Raw genomic sequence first — 18,756 nt, 5'->3', positions numbered from 1 at the left:
ACCATTTATTTTCTGAGCTTCCGTGGCTCAATGGTTAGCGCGTTCGGCTGTTAACCAATAGGTTGGTGGTTCGAGCCCACCCGGGAGCGGTGTTTTGGGATCTCAAATGTAACGTAAATAGCCAAAGTTTTTCTACAATACCTGACGACGATTTAATTTTTGGGCCTCAGTGGCGCAATGGTTAGCGCGGTCAGCTGTTAACCGAAAGGTTGGTGGTTTGAGCCCACCCGGGAGAGGTGTTGTGGGGTCTCAAATGTAACGTAGAAAGCCAAAGTCTTTCCACGATACCTGACAACCGTTTAATTTCTGAGCTTCCGTGGATCAATGGTTAGCGCGTTCAGCTGTTAAGCAATAGGTTGGTGGTTCGAGCCCAAACGAGAGAGGATTTGTGGGGTCTCAGAAGTAGCGTGAAAAGTCGTAACTTTTCAACAATACCTGACAACCATTTAATTATTGGGCGTCCGTGGCGCAATGGTTAGCGCGTTCGGCTGTTAACCAATAGGTTGGTGGTTCGAGCCCACCCGGGAGCGGTGTTGTGTGATCTCAAATGTAACGTAGAAAGCCAAAGTTTTTCCACAATACCTGACAACCATTTAATTATTGGGCGTCCGTGGCGCAATGGTTAGCGCGTTCGGCTGTTAACCAATAGGTTGGTGGTTCGAGCCCATCCGGGAGCGGTGTTGTGAGGTCTTAGATGTGACGTAAAAAGTCAAGGTTTTTCCACAATACCTGACAACCGTTTAATTTCTGAGCTTCCGTGGCGCAATGGTTAGCGCGTTCGGCTGTTAACCAATAGGTTGGTGGTTCGAGCCCATCCGGGAGCGGTGTTGTGTGATCTCAAATGTAACGTAGAAAGCCAAAGTTTTTCCACAATACCTGACGACCATTTAATTTTTGGGCCTCAGTGGCGAATGGTTAGCGCGTTCGGCTGTTAACCGAAATGTTGGTGGTTCGAGCCCATCCGGGAGCGGTGTTGTGAGGTCTCAGATGGTAAGTAAAAAGTCAAGGTTTTACCTCAATACCTGACGAAAATTTAATTTTTGGGCTACAGTGGCGCAATGGTCAGCGCGTTCAGCTGTTAACCGAAAGGTTGGTGGTTCGAGCCCTCCCGGGAGCGGTGTTGTGACGTCTCAGATGTAACGTAAAATGTCAGAGTTTTTCCAAAATACCTGACGAACATTTAACTTTTGGGCTTCCGTGGCGCAATGGTTAGCGCGTTCAGCTGTTAATCGAAAGGTTGGTGGTTCGAGCCCGCCCGGAAGAGGTATTGTGTGGTCTCAGATGTAGCGTAAAAAGTCAAAACTTTTCCACAATACGTGACAACCATTTAATTTCTGAGCTTCCGTGGCTCAATGGTTAGCGCGTTCGGCTGTTAATCGAAAGGTTGGTGGTTCGAGCCCATCCGGGAGCGGTATTGTGAGGTCTCAGATGTAGCGTGAAAAGTCAAACTTTTTCCATAATACGACGTGATAACCATTTATTTTCTGAGCTTCCGTGGCTCAATGGTTAGCGCGTTCGGCTGTTAACCAATCGGTTGGTGGTTCGAGCCCACCCGGGAGCGGTGTTTTGGGATCTCAAATGTAACGTAAATAGCCAAAGTTTTTCCACAATACCTGACGACCATTTAATTTTTGGGCCTCAGTGGCGCAATGGTTAGCGCGTTTAGCTGTTAACCGAAAGGTTGGTGGTTCGAGCACAAACGAGAGAGGATTTGTGGGGTCTCAGAAGTAGCGTGAAAAGTAGCTTTTCAACAATACCTGACAACCATTTAATTATTGGGCGTCCGTGGCGCAATGGTTAGCGCGTTCGGTTGTTAACCAATAGGTTGGTGGTTCGAGCCCATCCGGAAGCGGTGTTGTGAGGTCTTAGATGTGACGTAAAAAGTCAAGGTTTTTCCACAATACCTGATAACCGTTTAATTTCTGAGCTTCCGTGGCGCAATGGTTAGCGCGTTCGGCTGTTAACCAATAGGTTGGTGGTTCGAGCCCATCCGGGAGCGGTGATGTGTGATCTCAAATGTAACGTAGAAAGCCAAAGTTTTTCCACAATACCTGACGACCATTTAATTTTTGGGCCTCAGTGGCGAATGGTTAGCGCGTTCGGCTGTTAACCGAAAGGTTGGTGGTTCGAGCCCATCCGGGAGCGGTGTTGTGAGGTCTCAGATGGTAAGTAAAAAGTCAAGGTTTTACCTCAATACCTGACGAAAATTTAATTTTTGGGCTACAGTGGCGCAATGGGCAGCGCGTTCAGCTGTTAACCGAAAGGTTGGTGGTTCGAGCCCTCCCGGGAGCGGTGTTGTGACGTCTCAGATGTAACGTAAAATGTCAGAGTTTTTCCAAAACACCTGACGAACATTTAACTTTTGGGCTTCCGTGGCGCAATGGTTAGCGCGTTCAGCTGTTAATCGAAAGGTTGGTGGTTCGAGCCCGCCCGGAAGAGGTATTGTGTGGTCTCAGATGTAGCGTAAAAAGTCAAAACTTTTCCACAATACGTGACAACCATTTAATTTCTGAGCTTCCGTGGCTCAATGGTTAGCGCGTTTAGCTGTTAACCGAAAGGTTGGTGGTTCGAGCACAAACGAGAGAGGATTTGTGGGGTCTCAGAAGTAGCGTGAAAAGTAACTTTTCCACAATACCTGACAACCGTTTAATTTCTGAGCTTCCGTGGCGCAATGGTTAGCGCGTTCGGCTGTTAACCAATAGGTTGGTGGTTCGAGCCCATCCGGGAGCGGTGTTGTGTGATCTCAAATGTAACGTAGAAAGCCAAAGTTTTTCCACAATACCTGACGAACATTTAATTTTTGGGCTTCCGTGGCGCAATGGTTAGCGCGTTCGGCTGTTAACCGAAAGGTTGGTGGTTCGAGCCCATCCGGGAGCGGTGTTGGGAGGCCTCAGATGTGAAGTAAAAAGTCAAAGTTTTACCTCAATACCTGACGAAAATTTAATTTTTGGGCTTCAGTGGCGCAATGGTTAGCGCGTTCGGCTATTAACCAATAGGTTGGTGGTTCGAGCCCATCCGGGAGAAGTGTTGTGACGTCTCAGATGTAACGTAAAATGTCAGAGTTTTTCCACAATACCTGACGAACATTTAATTTTTGGGCTTCAGTGGCGCGATGGTCAGCGCGTTCAGCTGTTAACCGAAAGGTTGGTGGTTCGAGCCCAAACGAGAGAGGTTTTGTGGGGTCTCAGATGTAGCGTGAAAAGTCGTAACTTTTCAACAATACCTGACAACCATTTAATTTCTGAGCTTCCGTGGCTCAATGGTTAGCGCGTTCGGCTGTTAACCAGTAGGTTGGTGGTTCTAGCCCATCCGGGAGCGGTGTTGTGATGTCTCAGATGTAACGTAAAATGTCAGAGTTTTTCCACAATACCTGACGAACATTTAATTTTTGGGCTTCCGTGGCGCAATGGTTAGCGCGTTCAGCTGTTAATCGAAAGGTTGGTGGTTCGAGCCCATCCGGGAGCGGTATTTTGAGGTCTCAGATGTAGCGTGAAAAGTCAAACTTTTTCCATAATACGTGATAACCATTTATTTTCTGATCTTTCGTGGCTCAATGGTTAGCGCGTTCGTCTGTTAACCAATAGCTTGGTGGTTCGAGCCCACCCGGGAGCGGTGTTTTTGGATCTCAAATGTAACGTAAATAGCCAAAGTTTTTCCGCAATACCTGACGACCGTTTTTTTTGGGCGTCCGTGGCGCAATGGTTAGCGCGTTCGGCTGTTAACCGAAAGGTTGGTGGTTCGAGCCCATCCGGGAGCGGTGTTGTGAGGCCTCAGATGTGAAGTAAAAAGTCAAAGTTTTACCTCAATACCTGACGAAAATTTAATTTTTCTGCTTCAGTGGCGCAATGGTTAGCGCGTTCGGCTATTAACCAATAGGTTGGTGGTTCGAGCCCATTCGGGAGAAGTGTTGTGACGTCTCAGATGTAACGTAAAATGTCGGAGTTTTTCCACAATACCTGACGAACATTTAATTTTTGGGCTTCAGTGGCGCAATGGTTAGCGCGTTCAGCTGTTAATCGAAAGGTTGGTGGTTCGAGTCCGCCCGGAAGAGGTATTGTGTGGTCTCAGATGTAGCGTAAAAAGTCAAAACTTTTCCACACTACGTGACAACCATTTAATTTCTCAGCTTCCGTGGCTCAATGGTTAGCGCGTTCGGCTGTTAATCGAAAGGTTGGTGGTTCGAGCCCATCCGGGAGCGGTGTTGTGAGGTCTCAGATGTAGCGTGAAAAGTCAAACTTTTTCCATAATACGTGATAACCATTTATTTTCTGAGCTTCCGTGGCTCAATGGTTAGCGCGTTCGGCTGTTAACCAATAGGTTGGTGGTTCGAGCCCACCCGGGAGCGGTGTTTTGGGATCTCAAATGTAACGTAAATAGCCAAAGTTTTTCTACAATACCTGACGACGATTTAATTTTTGGGCCTCAGTGGCGCAATGGTTAGCGCGGTCAGCTGTTAACCGAAAGGTTGGTGGTTTGAGCCCACCCGGGAGAGGTGTTGTGGGGTCTCAAATGTAACGTAGAAAGCCAAAGTCTTTCCACGATACCTGACAACCGTTTAATTTCTGAGCTTCCGTGGATCAATGGTTAGCGCGTTCAGCTGTTAAGCAATAGGTTGGTGGTTCGAGCCCAAACGAGAGAGGATTTGTGGGGTCTCAGAAGTAGCGTGAAAAGTCGTAACTTTTCAACAATACCTGACAACCATTTAATTATTGGGCGTCCGTGGCGCAATGGTTAGCGCGTTCGGCTGTTAACCAATAGGTTGGTGGTTCGAGCCCACCCGGGAGCGGTGTTGTGTGATCTCAAATGTAACGTAGAAAGCCAAAGTTTTTCCACAATACCTGACGACCGTTTAATTTTTGGGCTTCCGTGGCGCAATGGTTAGCGCGTTCGGCTGTTAACCGAAAGGTTGGTGGTTCGAGCCCATCCGGGAGCGTTTTGTGAGAGTTGATAGAATGCCGTATCTACAGTAGAAACAGAGTTACGAGCCTGCAAAGTATAGTCTAATGCATTTTCTATGGAGGGGTTTGTTAGTTCATGTATTGCTTAATTACTTGACCCTGTTCTTTCGATTAAAAATAATAACATATCTTTAGTGTAGCGGTTATCGCATCCGCCTCACTCCCGGAAGGCCACAGGTTCGAAACCGCGAAGTTTTTTTTTATAATTATCCGAACATTTGTGTCAAGGTCACATTATTTACATCCCCGTATCTCTGGTAGAACCAGAGTTACGAGCCTCCAGAATTTAGTCTAATGGATTTCCAATGGAGGGGTTTGTTTGTTTACGATTAGCTTAATTACTCGACTACTGTTTGACGTAGCTCAATGTTTTTAGTATGGTTAGATGGGGGACAATTTGGACTATAGCATATCCTAAGGACATCCCCGTATCTTTAGTAGACACAGAGTTATGGGCCTGCAAAATATAGTCTAATGCATTTCCTATGGACGGGTTGTTTGTTTACGTTTAGCTTAATTACTCGGCCCCTGTTTGTCGTAGCTCAATATTTTTAGAATGGTTAGATGGGAGACAAATTGGACTATAACATACTCAAAGGACTTCCCCGTATCTCCAGTAGAAACAGAGTTACGAGCCTCCAAAGTATAGTCTAATGCATTTCCTATGGAGGGGGTTTGTTTCGTTACGTTTTGCTTAAGTACTCGGCCCCTGTTTGTCGTAGCCCAAAGTTTTTAGTATGGTTAGATGGGGGACAATTTGGACTATAACATATCCTAAGGACATCCCCGTTTCTCTAGTAGACACAGAGTTATGGGCCTGCAAAGTATAGTCTAATGCATTTCCTATGGAGGGGTTTGTTTGTTTACGATTAGCTTAATTACTCGACTACTGTTTGTCGTAGCTCAATGTTTTTAGTATGGTTAGATGGGGGACAAATTGGACTATAACATACTCAAAGGACATCCCCGTATCTCCAGTAGAAACAGAGTTACGAGCCTCCAAAGTATAGTCTAATGCATTTCCTATGGAGGGGGTTTGTTTCGTTACGTTTTGCTTAAGTACTCGGCCCCTGTTTGTCGTAGCCCAAAGTTTTTAGTATGGTTAGATGGGGGACAATTTGGACTATAACATATCCTAAGGACATCCCCGTATCTCTAGTAGACACAGAGTTATGGGCCTGCAAAGTATAGTCTAATGCATTTCCTATGGAGGGGTTTGTTTGTTCACGTATTGCTTAATTACTTGACCTTGTTCTTTCGATTAAAAATAAAAACATATCTTTAGTGTAGCGGTTATCGCATCCGCCTCACTCTCGGAAGGCCACAGATTCGAAACCACGAAGTTTTTTTTTTGCTTGGAACATGCAAAGACCTTTATAATTATCCGAACATTTGTGTCAAGGTCACATTATTTACATCCCCGTATCTCTGGTAGAACCAGAGTTACGAGCCTCCAGAATTTAGTCTAATGTATTTCCTATGGAGGGGTTTGTTTGTATACGATTAGCTTAATTACACGACTACTGTTTGTCGTAGCCCTAATTCTTAGTATGGCTAGATGGGGGACAAATTGGTCTATAACATACTCAAAGGACATCCCCTTATCTCCAGTAGAAACAGAGTTACGAGCCTGCAAAGTTTATTTTCAAAAATTAAAAGTAACCTTCTAACAATAAGTGAGACAAAAAGTAAGTTGACGACGATATTGAGGTAGCCTCAAGTTTAAAGTATCCTTGTATGGGGAGCAAAGAGTACTATAACATATGCAAAGGAGATCCCAGTATCTCTTGTAGAACAAGAGTTATGAGCCTCCAAAGTTAAGTGCAAAAATCATAAGTAACATAATAAAAATAAGTGAGACGATACCAAAGTTGACGAACATTTTGCTTAATATCTCGGCCCCTGTTTGTCGTAGCTCAATGTTTCCAGTATGGTTAGATGAAGGACAAATTGGACTATAACATATCCTAAGGACATCCCGGTATCTCTAGTAGACACAGAGTTATGGGCCTGCAAAGCATAGTCTAATGCATTTCCTATGGAGGCGTTTGTTTGTTCACGTATTGCTTAATTACTTGACCCTGTTCTTTCGATTTAAAATAATAACATATCTTTAGTGTAGCGGTTATCGCATCCGCCTCACTCCCGGAAGGCCACAGGTTCGAAACCGCGAAGTTTTTTTTTTGCTTGGAACATGCAAAGACCTTTATAATTATCCGAACATTTGTGTCAAGGTCACATTATTTACATCCCCGTATCTCTGGTAGGACCAGAGTTACGAGCCTCCAGAATTTAGTCTAATGTATTTCCTATGGAGGGGGTTTGTTTGTTTACGATTAGCTTAATTACTCGACTACTGTTTGTCGTAGCCCTAATTCTTAGTATGGCTAGATGGGGGACAAATTGGTCTATAACATACTCAAAGGACATCCCCGTATCTCCAGTAGAAACAGAGTTACGAGCCTGCAAAATTTATTTTCAAAAATCAAAAGTAACCTTCTAACAATAAGTGAGACAAAAAATAAGTTGACGACGATATTGCGGTAGCCTCAAGTTGAAAGTATCCTTGTATGGGGAGCAATGAGTACTATAACATATCCAAAGGAGATCCCAGTATCTCTTGCAGAACAAGAGTTATGAGCCTCCAAAGTTTAGTGCAAAAATCATAAGTAACATAATAAAAATAAGTGAGACGATACCAAAGTTGACGAACATTTTGCTTAATATCTCGGACCCTGTTTATCCTAGCTCAATGTTTTTAGTATGGTTAGATGGGGGACAATTTGTACTATAAAATATCCTAAGGACATCCCCGTATCTCTAGTAGACACAGAGTTATGGGCCTGCAAAGTACAATCTAATGCATTTGCTATGGACGGGTTGTTTGTTTACGTTTAGCTTAATTACTCGGCCCCTGTTTGTCGTAGCTCAATGTTTTTAGTATGGTTAGATGGGGGACAAATTGGACTATAAAATACTCAAAGGACATCCCCGTATCTCCAGTAGAAACAGAGTTACGAGCCTGCAAAGTATAGTCTAACTCATTTCCTATGGAGGGGGTTTGTTTCTTTACGTTTTGCTTAAGTACTCGGCCCCTGTTTGTCGTAGCCCAAAGTTTTTAGTATGGTTAGATGAAGGACAAATTGGACTATAACATATCCTAAGGACATCCCGGTATCTCCAGTAGAAACAGAGTTACGAGCCTGCAAAGTTTATTTTCAAAAATCAAAAGTAACCTTCTAACAATAAGTGAGACAAAAAATAAGTTGACGACGATATTGAGGTAGCCTCAAGTTTAAAGTATCCTTGTATGGGGAGCAAAGAGTACTATAACATATCCAAAGGAGATCCCAGTATCTCTTGTAGAACAAGAGTTATGAGCCTCCAAAGTTTAGTGCAAAAATCATAAGTAACATAATAAAAATAAGTGAGACGATACCAAAGTTGACGAACATTTTGCTTAATATCTCGGCCCTTGTTTGTCGTAGCTCAATGTTTTTAGTATGGTTAGATGGGGGACAAATTGGACTATAACATACTCAAATGACATCCCCGTATCTCCAGTAGAAACAGAGTTACGAGCCTGCAAAGTATAGTCTAATGCATTTTCTATGGAGGGGTTTGTTTGTTCACGTATTGCTTAATTACTTGACCCTGTTCTTTCGATTAAAAATAATAACATATCTTTAGTGTAGCGGTTATCGCATCCGCCTCACTCCCGGAAGGCCACAGGTTCGAAACCGCGAAGTTTTTTTTTATAATTTTCCGAACATTTGTGTCAAGGTCACATTATTTACATCCCCGTATCTCTGGTAGAACCAGAGTTACGAGCCTGCAAAGTTTATTTTCAAAAATCAAAAGTAACCTTCTAACAATAAGTGAGACAAAAAATAAGTTGACGACGATATTGAGGTAGCCTCAAGTTTAAAGTATCCTTGTATGGGGAGCAAAGAGTACTATAACATTTCCAAAGGAGATCCCAGTATCTCTTGTAGAACAAGAGTTATGAGCCTCCAAAGTTTAGTGCAAAAATCATAAGTAACATAATAAAAATAAGTGAGACGATACCAAAGTTGACGAACATTTTGCTTAATATCTCGGCCCTTGTTTGTCGTAGCTCAATGTTTTTAGTATGGTTAGATGGGGGACTATTTGGACTATATCATATCCTAAGGACATCCCCGTATCTCTTGTAGACACAGAGTTATGGGCCTGCAAAGTATAGTCTAATGCATTTCCTATGGACGGGTTGTTTGTTTACGTTTAGCTTAATTACTCGGCCCCTGTTTGTCGTAGCTCAATGTTTTTAGTATGGTTAGATGGGGGACAAATTGGACTATAAAATACTCAAAGGACATCCCCGTATCTCCAGTAGAAACAGAGTTACGAGCCTGCAAAGTATAGTCTAACTCATTTCCTATGGAGGGGGTTTGTTTCTTTACGTTTTGCTTAAGTACTCGGCCCCTGTTTGTCGTAGCCCAAAGTTTTTAGTATGGTTAGATGAAGGACAGATTGGACTATAACATATCCTAAGGACATCCCGGTATCTCCAGTAGAAACAGAGTTACGAGCCTGCAAAGTTTATTTTCAAAAATCAAAAGTAACCTTCTAACAATAAGTGAGACAAAAAATAAGTTGACGACGATATTGAGGTAGCCTCAAGTTTAAAGTATCCTTGTATGGGGAGCAAAGAGTACTATAACATATCCAAAGGAGATCCCAGTATCTCTTGTAGAACAAGAGTTATGAGCCTCCAAAGTTTAGTGCAAAAATCATAAGTAACATAATAAAAATAAGTGAGACGATACCAAAGTTGACGAACATTTTGCTTAATATCTCGGCCCTTGTTTGTCGTAGCTCAATGTTTTTAGTATGGTTAGATGGGGGACAAATTGGACTATAACATACTCAAAGGACATCCCCGTATCTCCAGTAGAAACAGAGTTACGAGCCTGCAAAGTATAGTCTAATGCATTTTCTATGGAGGGGTTTGTTTGTTCACGTATTGCTTAATTACTTGACCCTGTTCTTTCGATTAAAAATAATAACATATCTTTAGTGTAGGAGATCCCAGTATCTCTTGTAGAACAAGAGTTATGAGCCTCCAAAGTTTAGTGCAAAAATCATAAGTAACATAATAAAAATAAGTGAGACGATACCAAAGTTGACGAACATTTTGCTTAATATCTCGACCCTTGTTTGTCGTAGCTCAATGTTTTTAGTATGGTTAGATGGGGGACAAATTGTACTATAACATACTCAAAGGACATCCCCGTATCTCCAGTAGAAACAGAGTTACGAGCCTGCAAAGTATAGTCTAACTCATTTCCTATGGAGGAGTTTGTTTGTTCACGTATTGCTTAATTACTTGACCCTGTTCTTTCGATTAAAAATAATAACATATCTTTAGTGTAGCGGTTATCGCATCCGCCTCACTCCCGGAAGGCCACAGGTTCGAAACCGCGAAGTTTTTTTTTATAATTATCCGAACATTTGTGTCAAGGTCACATTATTTACATCCCCGTATCTCTGGTAGAACCAGAGTTACGAGCCTCCAGAATTCAGTCTAATGTATTTCCTATGGAGGGGTTTGTTTGCTTACGATTAGCTTAATTACTCGACTACTGTTTGTCGTAGCTCAATGTTTTTAGTATGGTTAGATGGGGGACAAATTGGACTATAACATACTCAAAGGACATCCCCGTATCTCCAGTAGAAACAGAGTTACGAGCCTGCAAAGTATAGTCTAATGCATTTCCTAAGGACGGGTTGTTTGTTTACGTTTAGCTTAATTTCTCGGCCCCTGTTTGTCGTAGCTCAATGTTTTTAGTATGGTTAGATGGAAGACAAATTGAACTATAATATACTCAAAGGACATCCCCGCATCTCCAGTGGAAACAGAGTTACGAGCCTGCAAAGTATAGTCTAACTCATTTCCTATGGAGGGGGTTTGTTTCTTTACGTTTCGCTTAAGTACTCGGCCCCTGTTTTTCGTAGCCCAAAGTTTTTAGTATGGTTAGATGAATGACAAATTGGACTATAACATATCCTAAGGACATCCCGGTATCTCTAGTAGACACAGAGTTATGGGCCTTGCAAAGTATAGTCTAATGCATTTTCTATGGAGGGGTTTGTTTGTTCACGTATTGCTTAATTACTTGACCCTGTTCCTTCGATTAAAAATAATAACATATCTTTAGTGTAGCCGTTATCGCATCCGCCTCATTCCCGGAAGGCCACAGGTTCGAAACCGCGAAGTTTTTTCTTTTTGCTTGGAACATGCAAAGACCTTTATAATTATCCGAACATTTGTGTCAAGGTCACATTATTTACATCCCCGTATCTCTGGTAGAACCAGAGTTACGAGCCTGCAAAGTTTATTTTCAAAAATCAAAAGTAACCTTCTAACAATAAGTGAGACAAAAAATAAGTTGACGACGATATTGAGGTAGCCTCAAGTTTAAAGTATCCTTGTATGGGGAGCAAAGAGTACTATAACATTTCCAAAGGAGATCCCAGTATCTCTTGTAGAACAAGAGTTATGAGCCTCCAAAGTTTAGTGCAAAAATCATAAGAAACATAATAAAAATAAGTGAGACGATACCAAAGTTGACGAACATTTTGCTTAATATCTCGGCCATTGTTTGTCGTAGCTCAATGTTTTTAGTATGGTTAGATGGGGGACAATTTGGCCTATAACATATCCTAAGGACATCCCCGTATCTCTTGTAGACACAGAGTTATGGGCCTGCAAAGTATTGTCTAATGCATTTCCTAAGGACGGGTTGTTTGTTTACGTTTAGCTTAATTACTCGGCCCCTGTTTGTCGTAACTCAATGTTTTTAGTATGGTTAGATGGGGGACAAATTGGACTATAACATACTCAAAGGACATCCCCGTATCTTCAGTGGAAACAGAGTTACGAGCCTGCAAAGTATAGTCTAACTCATTTCCTATGGAGGGGGTTTGTTTCTTTACGTTTCGCTTAAGTACACGGCCCCTGTTTGTCGTAGCCCAAAGTTTTTAGTATGGTTAGATGAATGACAAATTGGACTATAACATATCCTAAGGACATCCCGGTATCTCTAGTAGATACAGAGTTATGGGCCTTGCAAAGTATAGTCTAATGCATTTTCTATGGAGGGGTTTGTTTGTTCACGTATTGCTTAATTACTTGACCCTGTTCTTTCGATTAAAAATAATAACATATCTTTAGTGTAGCGGTTATCGCATCCGCCTCACTCCCGGAAGGCCACAGGTTCGAAACCGCGAAGTTTTTTTTTTTGCTTGGAACATGCAAAGACCTTTATAATTATCCGAACATTTGTGTCAAGGTCACATTATTTACATCCCCGTATCTATGGTAGAACCAGAGTTACGAGCCTGCAAAGTTTATTTTCAAAAATCAAAAGTAACCTTCTAACAATAAGTGAGACAAAAAATAAGTTGACGACGATATTGAGGTAGCCTCAAGTTTAAAGTATCCTGGTATGGGGAGCAAAGAGTACTATAACATTTCCAAAGGAGATCCCAGTATCTCTTGTAGAACAAGAGTTATGAGCCTCCAAAGTTTAGTGCAAAAATCATAAGTAACATAATAAAAATAAGTGAGACGATACCAAAGTTGACGAACATTTTGCTTAATATCTCGGCCCTTGTTTATCGTAGCTCAATGTCGTAGCTCTCGGCAACGGCCATATCACGCTTAATTCACCGGTTCTCGTCCGATAACCGAGGTTAAGCAGCGTCGAGCGCAGTCAGTACTTGGGAGGGCGACCACTTAGGAACACTGCGTGCCGTTAGCTTTTTCACTTTTTTTTCCTCTTTTAAATTCCAATAGATATGAAAAAAGCAAACATATTTTCTTTTTGTTATTGTTTGAAAAAGATGAAGGTTAATTTGTCTCACTTAATTTAAATTCGAATTATTATCTAGCACTCTCGGCAACGGCCATATCACGCTGAGAACACCGGTTCTCGTCCGATCGCCGACGTTAGCAGCGTCGAGCGCAGTCAGTACTTGGGAATACTGCGTGCCGTTGCTTTTTCACTTTTGTTTCCTCTTTCAAATTCCACCAGATATGAAAAAAGCAAACATATCTTCTTTTTGTTATTGTTTTATAATGATGAAAGTTAATTAAATTCAAATTATTAACTAGCACTCTCGGCAACGGCCATATCACGCTGAATACACCGGTTCTCGTCCGATAACCGAAGTTAAGCAGCGTCGAGCGCAGTCACTACTTGGGAGGGAGACCACTTAGGAACACTGCGTGCCGTTGGCTTTTTCACTTTTTTTCCCCATTTAAATTTTAATAGATATGAAAAAAGCAAACATGTTTTCTTTTTGTTATTGTTTTAAAATGATGAAGGTTAATTTGTCTCACTTAATTTAAATTCGAATTATTAACTAGCACTCTCGACAACGGCCATATCACGCAGAAAACACCGGTTCACGTCCGATCACCGAAGTTAAGCAGCGTCGAGCGCATACAGCACTTGGGAATACTGCGTGCCGTTTGTTTTTTCACTTTTGTTTCCTCTTTTAAATTCCACCAGATATGAAAAAAGCAAACATATCTTCTTTTTGTTATTGTTTTATAAAGATGAAGGTTAATTAAATTCAAATTATTAACTAGCACTCTCGGCAACGGCCATATCACGCTGAATACACCAGTTCTCGTCCGATAACCAAAGTTAAGCAGCGTCGAGCGCAGTCAGTACTTGGGAGGGCGACCACTTAGGAACACTGCGTGCCGTTAGCTTTTTCACTATTTTTTCCTCTTTTAAATTCCAATAGATATGAAAAAAGCAAACATATTTTCTTTTTGTTATTGTTTGAAAAAGATGAAGGTTAATTTGTCTCACTTAATTTAAATTCGAATTATTATCTAGCACTCTCGGCAACGGCCATATCACGCTGAGAACACCGGTTCTCGTCCGATCGCCGACGTTAGCAGCGTCGAGCGCAGTCAGTACTTGGGAATACTGCGTGCCGTTTGCTTTTTCACTTTTGTTTCCACTTTCAAATTCTACCAGATATGAAAAAAGCAAACATATCTTCTTTTTGTTATTGTTTTATAATGATGAAAGTTAATTAAATTCAAATTATTAACTAGCACTCTCGGCAACGGCCATATCACGCTGAATACACCGGTTCTCGTCCGATAACCGAAGTTAGGCAGCGTCGAGCGCAGTTACTACTTGGGAGGGAGACCACTTAGGAACACTGCGTGCCGTTGGCTTTTTCACTTTTTTTTCCTCTTTTAAATTTTAATAGTTATGAAAAAAGCAAACACGTTTTCTTTTTGTAATTGTTTTAAAATGATTAAGGTTAATTTGTCTCACTTAATTTAAATTCGAATTATTAACTAGCACTCTCGGCAACGGCCATATCACGCTGAAAACACCGGTTCACGTCCGATCACCGAAGTAAAGCAGCGTCGAGCGCATATAGTACTTGGGAATACTGCGTGCCGTTTGCTTTTTCACTTTTGTTTCCTCTTTTAAATTCCACCAGATATGAAAAAAGCAAACATATCTTCTTTTTGTTATTGTTTTATAAAGATGAAGGTTAATTTGTCTCACTTAATTTAAATTCGAATTATTATCTAGCACTCTCGGCAACGGCCATATCACGCTGAAAACACCGGTTCACGTCCGATCACCGAAGTAAAGCAGCGTCGAGCGCATATAGTACTTGGGAATACTGCATGCCGTCTGTTTTTTCACTTTTGTTTCCTCTTTTAAATTCCACCAGATATGAAAAAAGCAAACATATCTTCTTTTTGTTATTGTTTTATAAAGATGAAGGTTAATTAAATTCAAATTATTAACTAGCACTCTCGGCAACGGCCATATCACGCTGAATACACCAGTTTGCTTTTTTCATATCTATTGGAATTTAAAAGAGGAAAAAATAGTGAAAAAGCTAACGGCACGCAGTGTTCCTAAGTGGTCTCCCTCCCAAGTACTGACTGCGCTCGACGCTGCTTAACTTTGGTTATCGGACGAGAACCGGTGTATTCAGCGTGATAAGGCCGTTGCCGAGAGTGCTAGTTAATAATTCGAATTTAAATTAAGTGAGACAAATTAACCTTCATCATTTTAAAACAATAACAAAAAGAAAACGTGTTTGCTTTTTTCGTATCTATTAAAATTTAAAAGAGGAAAAAAAGTGAAAAAGCCAACGGCACGCAGTGTTCCTAAGTGGTCTCCCTCCCAAGTAATGACTGCGCTCGACGCTGCTTAACTTCGGTTATCGGACGAGAATCGGTGTATTCAGCGTGATATGGCCGTTGCCGAGAGTGCTAGTTAATAATTGAATTTAATTAACTTTCATCTTTATAAAACAATAACAAAAAGAAGATATGTTTGCTTTTTTCATATCTAGTGGAATTTGAAAGAGGAAACAAAAGTGAAAAAGCAAACGGCACGCAGTATTCCCAAGTACTGACTGCGCTCGACGCTGCTAACGTCGGCGATCGGACGAGAACCGGTGTTCTCAGCGTGATATGGCCGTTGCCGAGAGTGCTAGATAATAATTCGAATTTAAATTAAGTGAGACAAATTAACCTTCATCTTTTTCAAACAATAACAAAAAGAAAATATGTTTGCTTTTTTCATATCTATTGGAATTTAAAAGAGAAAAAAAAAGTGAAAAAGCTAACGGCACGCAGTGTTCCTAAGTGGTCGCCCTCCCAAGTACTGACTGCGCTCGACGCTGCTTAACTTCGGTTATCGGACGAGAACCGGTGTATTCAGCGTGATATGGCCGTTGCCGAGAGTGCTAGTTAATAATTCGAATTTAAATTAAGTGAGACAAATTAACCTTCATCATTTTAAAACAATAACAAAAAGAAAACATGTTTGCATTTTTCATATCTATTAAAATTTAAAAGAGGAAAAAAAAGTGAAAAAGCCAACGGCACGCAGTGTTCCTAAGTGGTCTCCCTCCCAAGTAGTGACTGCGCTCGACGCTGCTTAACTTCGGTTATCTGACGAGAACCGGTGTATTCAGCGTGATATGGCCGTTGCCGAGAGTGCTAGTTAATAATTTGAATTTAATTAACTTTCTTCTTTATAAAACAATAACTAAAAGAAGATTTGTTTGCTTTTTTCATATCTGGTGGAATTTGAAAGAGGAAACAAAAGTGAAAAAAGCAAACGGCACGCAGTATTCCCAAGTACTGACTGCGCTCGACGCTGCTAACGTCGGCGATCGGACGAGATCCGGTGTTCTCAGCGTGATATGGCCGTTGCCGAGAGTGCTAGATAATAATTCGAATTTAAATTAAGTGAGACAAATTAACCTTCATCTTTTTCAAACAATAACAAAAAGAAAATATGTTTGCTTTTTTCATATCTATTGGAATTTAAAAGAGGAAAAAAAAGTGAAAAAGCCAACGGCACGCAGTGTTCCTAAGTGGTCTCCCTCAAGTAATGACTGCGCTCGACGCTGCTTAACTTCGGTTATCGGACGAAAATCGGTGTATTCAGCGTGATATGGCCGTTGCCGAGAGTGCTAGTTAATAATTTGAATTTAATTAACTTTCATCTTTATAAAACAATAACTAAAAGAAGATTTGTTTGCTTTTTTCATATCTGGTGGAATTTGAAAGAGGAAACTAAAGTGAAAAAAGCAAACGGCACGCAGTATTCCCAAGTACTGACTGCGCTCGACGCTGCTAACGTCGGCGATCGGACGAGAACCGGTGTTCTCAGCGTGATATGGCCGTTGCCGAGAGTGCTAGATAATAATTCGAATTTAAATTAAGTGAGACAAATTAACCTTCATCTTTTTCAAACAATAACAAAAAGAAAATATGTTTGTTTTTCATATCTATTGGAATTTAAAAGAGGAAAAAAAGTGAAAACGCAAACGGCACGCAGTATTCCCAAGTACTGACTGCGCTCGACGCTGCTAACGTCGGCGATCGGACGAGAACCGGTGTTCTCAGCGTGATATGGCCGTTGCCGAGAGTGCTAGATAATAATTCGAATTTAAATTAAGTGAGACAAATTAACCTTCATCTTTTTCAAACAATAACAAAAAGAAAATATGTTTGCTTTTTTCATATCTATTGGAATTTAAAAGAGGAAAAAAAAGTGAAAAAGTTAACGGCAAGCAGTGTTCCTAAGTGGTCGCCCTCCCAAGTACTGACTGCGCTCGACGCTGCTTTACTTCGGTGATCGGACGTGAACCGGTGTTTTCAGCGTGATATGGCCGTTGCCGAGAGTGCTAGATAATAATTCGAATTTAAATTAAGTGAGACAAATTAACCTTCATCTTTATAAAACAATAACAAAAAGAAGATATGTTTGCTTTTTTCATATCTGGTGGAATTTAAAAGGGGAAACAAAAGTGAAAAAGCAAACGGCACGCAGTATTCCCAAGTACTGTATGCGCTCGACGCTGCTTTACTACGGTGATCGGACGTGAACCGGTGTTTTCAGCGTGATATGGCCGTTGCCGAGAGTGCTAGTTAATAATTCGAATTTAAATTAAGTGAGACAAATTAACCTTAATCATTTTAAAACAATTACAAAAAGAAAACGTGTTTGCTTTTTTCATAACTATTAAAATTTAAAAGAGGAAAAAAAAGTGAAAAAGCCAACGGCACGCAGTGTTCCTAAGTGGTCTCCCTCCCAAGTAGTAACTGCGCTCAACGCTGCTTAACTTCGGTTATCGGACGAGAACCGGTGTATTCAGCGTGATATGGCCGTTGCCGAGAGTGATAGTTAATAATTTAAATTTAATTAACTTTCATCTTTATAAAACAATAACAAAAAAGAAGATATGTTTGCTTTTTTCATATCTGGTGGAATTTGAAAGAGGAAACAAAAGTGAAAAAGCCAACGGCACGCAGTATTCCCAAGTACTCTATGCGCTCGACGCTGCTTAACTTCGGTATTCGGACGAGAATCGGTGTATACAGCGTGATATGGCCGTTGCCGAGAGTGCTAGTTAATAATTTGAATTTAATTAACTTTCATCTTTATAAAACAATTACAAAAAGAAGATATGTTTGCTCTTTTCATATCTGGTGGAATTTGAAAGAGGAAACAAAAGTGAAGAAGCAATCGGCACGCAGTATTCCCAAGTACTGACTGCGCTCGACGCTGCTAACGTCGGCGATCGGACGAGAACCGGTGTTCTCAGCGTGATATGGCCGTTGCCGAGAGTGCTAGATAATAATTCGAATTTAAATTAAGTGAGACAAATTAACCTTCATCTTTTTCAAACAATAACAAAAAGAAAATATGTTTGCTTTTTTCATATCTATTGGAATTTAAAAGAGGAAAAAAAAGTGAAAAAGCTAACGGCACGCAGTGTTCCTAAGTGGTCGCCCTCCCAAGTACTGACTGCGCTCGACGCTGCTTAACTTTGGTTATCGGACGAGAACCGGTGAATTCAGCGTGATATGGCCGTTGCCGAGAGCTACGACATTGAGCTACGACAAACAAGGGCCGAGATATTAAGCAAAATGTTCGCCAACTTTGGTATCGTCTCACTTATTTTTATTATGTTACTTATGATTTTTGCACTAAACTTTGGAGGCTCATAACTCTTGTTCTACAAGAGATACTGGGATCTCCTTTGGAAATGTTATAGTACTCTTTGCTCCCCATACCAGGATACTTTAAACTTGAGGCTACCTCAATATCGTCGTCAACTTATTTTTTGTCTCACTTATTGTTAGAAGGTTACTTTTGATTTTTGATAATAAACTTTGCAGGCTCGTAACTCTGGTTCTACCATAGATACGGGGATGTAAATAATGTGACCTTGACACAAA

At 41.0% G+C, this 18,756-nt stretch overlaps 13 pseudogenes; 5 read left to right on the top strand and 8 right to left on the bottom strand.

The window, feature by feature from the left end:
- The first annotated feature begins 12,644 nt into the window (after window positions 1–12,644).
- Window positions 12,645–12,763, top strand: LOC149650325 (5S ribosomal RNA; annotated as a pseudogene).
- Window positions 12,764–13,123: 360 nt separating this feature from the next.
- LOC149650324 (5S ribosomal RNA) lies at window positions 13,124–13,242 on the top strand (annotated as a pseudogene).
- A 361-nt stretch (window positions 13,243–13,603) lies between these two features.
- LOC149650323 (5S ribosomal RNA) lies at window positions 13,604–13,722 on the top strand (annotated as a pseudogene).
- A 361-nt stretch (window positions 13,723–14,083) lies between these two features.
- On the top strand, window positions 14,084–14,202 carry LOC149650322 (5S ribosomal RNA; annotated as a pseudogene).
- A 137-nt stretch (window positions 14,203–14,339) lies between these two features.
- Window positions 14,340–14,442, top strand: LOC149650321 (5S ribosomal RNA; annotated as a pseudogene).
- Window positions 14,443–14,886: 444 nt separating this feature from the next.
- Window positions 14,887–15,005, bottom strand: LOC149650320 (5S ribosomal RNA; annotated as a pseudogene).
- Window positions 15,006–15,141: 136 nt separating this feature from the next.
- LOC149650319 (5S ribosomal RNA) lies at window positions 15,142–15,260 on the bottom strand (annotated as a pseudogene).
- A 360-nt stretch (window positions 15,261–15,620) lies between these two features.
- Window positions 15,621–15,739, bottom strand: LOC149650318 (5S ribosomal RNA; annotated as a pseudogene).
- Window positions 15,740–15,876: 137 nt separating this feature from the next.
- On the bottom strand, window positions 15,877–15,995 carry LOC149650317 (5S ribosomal RNA; annotated as a pseudogene).
- Window positions 15,996–16,357: 362 nt separating this feature from the next.
- On the bottom strand, window positions 16,358–16,474 carry LOC149650316 (5S ribosomal RNA; annotated as a pseudogene).
- A 598-nt stretch (window positions 16,475–17,072) lies between these two features.
- Window positions 17,073–17,191, bottom strand: LOC149650315 (5S ribosomal RNA; annotated as a pseudogene).
- Window positions 17,192–17,568: 377 nt separating this feature from the next.
- Window positions 17,569–17,687, bottom strand: LOC149650314 (5S ribosomal RNA; annotated as a pseudogene).
- Window positions 17,688–18,274: 587 nt separating this feature from the next.
- LOC149650313 (5S ribosomal RNA) lies at window positions 18,275–18,393 on the bottom strand (annotated as a pseudogene).
- Between the last annotated feature and the right edge of the window lie 363 nt (window positions 18,394–18,756).

The sequence above is a fragment of the Phalangium opilio genome, unplaced genomic scaffold (genome assembly GCF_054372755.1).
Source record: "Phalangium opilio isolate 3A_F unplaced genomic scaffold, DU_Popi_V2 ptg000087l_1, whole genome shotgun sequence".
Lineage (NCBI taxonomy): Eukaryota > Metazoa > Arthropoda > Arachnida > Opiliones > Phalangiidae > Phalangium > Phalangium opilio.
The sequence above is the reverse complement of the archived record's forward strand: the minus strand, read 5'-3'. Positions and strand labels throughout refer to the sequence as shown.